Here is a 6,648-nt window from a genome sequence, read left to right as displayed (position 1 = left end):
TTTTTTCTTTATTTTCTTCTTTTTTTCTTTTTTTTCTTTTTTCCTCTTTTTCTTCCTTTTTCCTTTCCTTTTTAATCTTGACATTTCGACTTTTTTCTCAACATTTCGATGTTTTTTTCAACATTTAGAATTTTTCATGAAATTTTGACTATTTCCTTGACATTTCGACTTTTTTTCTCAATATTTCGACTTTTTTCTCGAAATTTTTGACTTTTTTCTCAACATTTCGACTTGTTTCTCAAGATTGTACTTCAACATTAATCTTGACATTTCTACTTTTTCTCAACATTTCGATTTTTTTCTCAACATTTAGACTTTTTTCTCGACATTTAGACTTTTTTCGCGAAGTGCATAATAAAAAAAAAAAATCTTCCCCCACTAATATAGAAACATGCAGCATGTGTCTTCATTCTAAGGCTTATACAAGACTTTTCATTTTTTGCGGCTCCAGACATATTTGTTTTTTGTGTTTTTGGTCCAATATGGCTCTCTCAACATTTTGGGTTGCCGACCCCTGATCTAGAGGCATCTTCCTGAAAGTAAATACAGACGGTTTGCAAAAAGGTTCAAACTTCTGATAATACCGGAAAACAAGAAAGCCAGATTTGACTTGATGGGAAGAGAAAACTGCAGAGAAAGTCAAAGAAACACCTCATGATCTCAAAGCATATCACATCATGTGTGGAACATGTTAGAGGCAGTGTTATGGTTATTGATGATGTGACCGCTGGTAGAAGTATAAAGACAAATTCTGAGGTGTAAAAGGGTCAACTTTCCGCACACATTCAGCCAAATGCTACGGATACTGATAGGACTTTCACAGTGCACATGGGTAATGAGCTTTGTAGCACTGTCCTGCTACTTAAGCTCCCTCTCCAGCAGTTACACAAGCACAACGAGTAGAGCAAGGTGTGTTTACTGCTGTTTCTACAGGACCAATCAATGTTGTCGCTACTGCAGCAGCCTCTGCTCTCTCCCCGGTACCAGCACCCTTCTGCATAGGTCTCTCACAAGACAGTTGGATGCAGTTGTTTTAGACTCATCTAGTGCTGTTTCCTCCACATATCCCTCTTCGTCAATACCCAAGTCGATCTTCTGATGGCAACCCAACAGAGCATATTTTTTCCGTTGCTGTAAACAAAACTGAAGGTAGAAAAGCGAACAAACAGGCAGCAACTGAACTCACTTTGTGAAAATAGTTTTGAGCATTATGAAACATGAAGCGGTTTTTCTTTAAAATAGCTGTAGGAGAGGATGAGGAAACAGCAAGGATTAAGGGGAGAAACTGAAAGGATGTGGAAGGTGACAGCAACAGAGGTGACTATGGCAACCGGCGGTAATAAGAGCACTCGGAGCTGTGACTTCCAAGCCGGGATCGTGTCCCCGCCAGATCCTGGGAGCAACATCAGAAACCTCTGTCCAGAAGAGAGTAGTCCTAGGACCGGCATGGAGCCCTCAAGCTCCCAGGCCGCTGGTGGAAGATCTGAGTTTCAAAACCAAATGACACAACAAACAAAAATCAGCATCCAGTGTGACCTCCCCCCAGAACTGAGTGCAGATGTAACCCTTTGTAATGAAATTTGAATTTTGAATTTGAATTTGAATTTTATTCACACTCACACATGTGAATTGGTCTCCTGGAGAAGCTATCAAAAGCTTATGGTAGGAGCCAATGAACATACATACAGTAGGCAGGAATACATACATACACTTGCACTTAATACACACATAACACAACAAAACAACATGCACATTATACTAGACTACCACTTACATGCAACATATCACATCACAAACACTTAACATGAAACATTTTGTGATCCCGGAGTGTACGTTTATATATATGAGTTTAACAATTGATTCTTTAACTGCCGTTTAAATATGGAGATGGACTGTGACTTTTTAAGGTTATCATTCACGGCACGGTGCCGTGCAGATGTTTATGATAATATTAACCAGGGTTCCGTTCTATGAGAGCAAAGTTCCTGGATTTTGTTTTTGTATGTCGAGGAGACTATAAAATAAAAATGGATATCATTAAAACTTTGATAAAACAACACGACTAGGGTTGTCCAAGACTTTTTGCAAAGTACTGCTCACACACATAGTTGAAAGCATTTCACACTGACAGTAATAACTGAAGTTTGTGCATGCATGAAACTGTCTACCACGCTATTGTTGCAAATATCTCAAATTTGCTGTCACATTAGCATTCGGCTCCATGGCAAACTATTTCAAGTAAAAAAAAAGGGTCCACTTATCTGTATTATAACAATTTTATATGCTTGCAACTGTTAACCCCTCTTACCATAGAATAAATTACTACTGTATGTGACCATGCATCATGTAGAGCAGTGAGTGATTACTTTAGTGCTTTGACATTTGCAACAGCTGTAATGAGGCATGTCTCTGACAGCCGTGTCACCACCAGCAGCCCGTGTCTCAGCTTCTCAGTTCAGCGCCGGGAAGAAGGCACACTGTGGCCAAACACCGGTACACTTTCTAGATAATGAATGCTCAGCTCACCCATAGAGAAGTGCAGGAAACGTGTCGAAGTCTGAGAAAACTGTGTGTTTTAGAAGGGAGTGAATGAGGAAGACGGAGGGAGAGCCTTTGTGAAGTGGATTGGTAAGTAAGTGTGTTTGTGTTCGTGTGTGTGTGTGTGTGTGTGTGTGTGTGTGTGTGTCTGTGTGTGTGTGTGTTTGTGTGTGTGTGTGTGTGTGTGTGTGTGTGTGTGTGTGTGTGTGTGTGTATTTGCATGCATGTCTGTTATTGCCAAGATGGAATCAGAGGAGGCAAGGTTGGTACATAAAGACCAGTAGTATTAAGATGAGTGGGCGGAACATGCTCATACAGTGCACCCTCCTGTCAAGTCAAGCAGGGCGACGATTTGCATGTGCATACTCGGCTGCAGCACCAGCTACAGCGTGTATTCTGCATCTAAATTAACCAGGAAAATCAAGCTTTGCTCTTTGGAGCTCCATGAAATGTATGCAAAATGTAGCTACTTCAGCAGCAGCTTGTTTGCTTCCTCTGCTACGACCGTTGTTTTAATACCAGGCGAATTCTGACAGCTGTGAATTGGAGCCATTAGTAACAAAAAAAATAACAGAGATCTGAGATACTCATTATCCTCTGTACAGTTAGATAACTGTATTTTTTTATCAAGAGAGTTAACTTCATTTTGTTCTCTTCATCTGTAGGTATTATTTTTTTTTTTTTTTGCTCTATTGTATTGTCCATGAAAAGTTTCAAACCTCCAGCAAGAATGTTCGGAGACAAAGCAAGTTTCCATCACTTGTGCAAACTGTCATGTATTTCAGCAGCTGTATTGTTTTGATTTTTTTTTCTAAAACCCTTTTGTTTAAATGGCAGAAATGCCCCATCCACAAAAAAAAATTATGTTCAAATTTTACAAGATAATCACGTTATGTCAGATGGTTTGAAAGTCCAATGTGAATCAATGTGAAACTCACATCTGAACCTCATTCTCACCACTTTTCCACCAGCAGCTCATAATGGCCAGCTCACCGTCTCCCCGGCAAGGTGGCTTTAACCGTTGATTGATCGTCACTTTCGCCAGGGTTCTGAGTGAGCGAGTGGCTCCCTGTCTGAGCGTATTGGAGCCTTGCTGGGGTCACACACAGCGGCTTATACAATAACAGTTTCCAATGCGTTGAAGAGACGGTTGTATTTCAGACAGCAGCTGTCTCTGATCTCAACCCCGTAGGGTTTTGGAAACCTAGAGAGACACGTTTTCTCCCTCTCCTGTGATTCCCAGTGCTTTAAATGCTGGCTTTCATATGTATGAGTCAGATCAGCAGTATGCATTTTAAAATCAAAACACTCCTTTTTTCTCCCTGTGGCTCCCCAAAGCCCCTTGTCTTGTGTTGTAAGTGTTGTAATCACCATGTGAATTAACTATGTGATTTAGTAGTTTTTGGAGCTGGATTGGTTGTTTGATATTGCAGGATAAGACTCTTCAAATGATTTATAATTTACTGTAAACTATAATTCACATATTACAGAGGGATATGTATACCTTAATTTGCTTACTTTGGTTGAAATACTATCTCCAATAACGAATGCTGTTAATTCAGCTTTCTTGCAAGGTATTAATAGGGACAATGAGGAAGAATTACCAGAGCAAACGCTCATTTGGAGACAGTAGAAGGAGTGAAAGCTGCTGCTGCTTGTCATCTGTGATCCTGTCACTCAGTGCTTTTGTGGCACAAGGTCCGCTTCCTGTTAACAAGATGTGTTTACAGCGTCAGCACTGGGCTCCCGCCGTCTGAGCATTTGTGAGTTTGTACTCCGTGTCACTCTTCAAGATTGATGCATCCAAATGTCTGTTAGCCATTAACCAGTCAGGAACTGCCATCTTTGTAGAGACAGCCGGTGACAGGATCCCCGGTCCTCCACAGTTCTCCCAGGCTGATCCGGGGCCTTCCTTTGTCAGCAAGTGGCGAGCCGAGGTGTCTAACCATTAACCACATTCTCGACACTGGGGTTTACTACTGAGGACAACAAATCGCAAAATCCCCCAGAACATGAGCTAGAGAAATATTAACCCCTTCCCAGCTGGGGAGCTTCCTCTAGATAAATGAAGAGATGCTAATCCTTCCATCACCATCAGCTTCTTCTTCCTCCCACTCAGTCACTCTCTGAGTTTGTCTCTTCTGCCACTACTGACAGGGGCGTCTTGTAAAAAAAAGGAAGAGATTGATATGATGAGAGGTAGATGTGCTGCTTCCTGCCTCTGGATGAGAGAAGGGTAATTTATGGACTCATCACTTTGCAGGTCATGAAAACAGCGTTTCTCTTTTTTTTTCAAACAAAGACTAAGCTCTTATAGAAATGATCATTATGAACAAATGCACAAGTATGACTGAAGTTGAGCAATCACTTAAACAGTCATAGAGGTACCACAATCAAGGGCTTTAATTTATGTAGCAGCTTCTCTAATATTTTTTATCTCTAACAGAAGCACTGTGTAGCACTATTTTTTTTAATGTGGCAGTTCTCACGTCACCCATTCTTTGCACCCTTGACTTTTGTAGGTCTCTCTGTGTTTAACACCTCCAAAAAATGTTTTGCCCCTCCTTCCATAAGATGTTGAAAGGGTGATAGATTTAACCGTCGCCTCGATCATTAAATCCCGCACTCCCTCACGAAAGCAGCTCACCTCCGTGACGTCTGGGTCCCATGCCATTATGGCCGCTTATGGTCCAAATGGACTGAAGAGCTTTCATGTCTCCTGAACAGTCTACTCCTCTCATTACTGGCCATAGTGGTCTTACATCAAACAGCTTCATTATTTTCAACGAGGGAGGAAACTCGAGTGTGTGACTCGTTGGAGCTACAAAGTGACTTCCAAGTTCAAATAAAATCTGCACTTTGTGGTTATACTATGCAAGCAAAATGCTGCAGAGATTAAAGTGTTGCGCGTCTCCTGGCTAGCGATACTGCGTCTACAGTCATCAGTTTCACTCATATTTACACAGGATTCAGAGAAAATTCAATGAAGTCAAGACCTTTAATGATTAAATAGGACATTTTAGCTGTTTAAGGGACAAAACCTACTTTGTGCACGCTGAGCTATACTGTGAGAACAATGAATAGGATGCATATTCAAGCGAGGCATTTCTGAATATCATGCATCGTAAATGGCTTTTCACAAGCTGACCATTAAAGTGCAGCAACAATGTTTTGATATCACAGAAACCATCGCGTCTGCTTTCAGCTGAATTACACCTATTTATAGTTTTAAAGCATTTTACATCATTTCCATGAAAAGCTCCCATTATAAGCCTAATTCAATATAAGGTGACAGCAGTTTGACGAGGCAAGATCAAAGGTTAAGCCAGCACACAATGGCTGTTAACTCTATTAACATGGAAATTAATGTAACAACTCCTAATAGCCTGTTGTCATACCTACAGTGTACAGCCTAAATAAGTTGCAGTGGAAAAAAGAAAAAAAATATCACAAGGGCTGTACTTGATAAGACATACTCGTGTTACTATGGCAACATCCGTGGCTCAAGCTAAGAATGCAGGGATCTGGATATCTGTTGTCACTGTGATACATTGATTTTTTTTTTTTTTCTTGCAGCACGGCCAGTGGATTTCTGTATTCGGACATCATTGTTCTTTTAGTGGACTTTCCATTCAGAAATTCTCAATAACGATGGCTTTATAGGCATTATGAAAGCCACTGTGTCTGCATTCTGGAGACCAATACCTCTGATACCTGTGTTGTCCCTCCTGTTGAGATGTGAATCAAACTGACAATGCAGTGGTAATTTGCACTAAAGTTTTACCCCTAAAAATATTCTATTTTGCACTTTTTCCTGCAACAGTTGTCAAGAATTCTGCAGAAAAGATGTGATTCACTTCTGTATTCTTCTACATTCCTCAAAGACTTTTCAACTAGTTCATGCTATTTCCATCCATCCATCTATCCAAGCATCCACCCATTATCTCTACCTCCTTCATCCATTCTACTAAAGCATATTCCAGCTCTATTTGACAAAAGTCAGGAATCACTTTCATTTTGATAGACTAATCGGACCGTTCTTGTTATTTTAGTGGCAATTAAAGATGGTACTTCAATACTGACTCAGAAAATTCAAAATATATACCTGGG

Source organism: Cololabis saira, chromosome 1 (genome assembly GCF_033807715.1).
Source record: "Cololabis saira isolate AMF1-May2022 chromosome 1, fColSai1.1, whole genome shotgun sequence".
NCBI classification, from domain to species: Eukaryota; Metazoa; Chordata; class Actinopteri; order Beloniformes; family Belonidae; genus Cololabis; species Cololabis saira.
The sequence above is the reverse complement of the archived record's forward strand: the minus strand, read 5'-3'. Positions refer to the sequence as shown.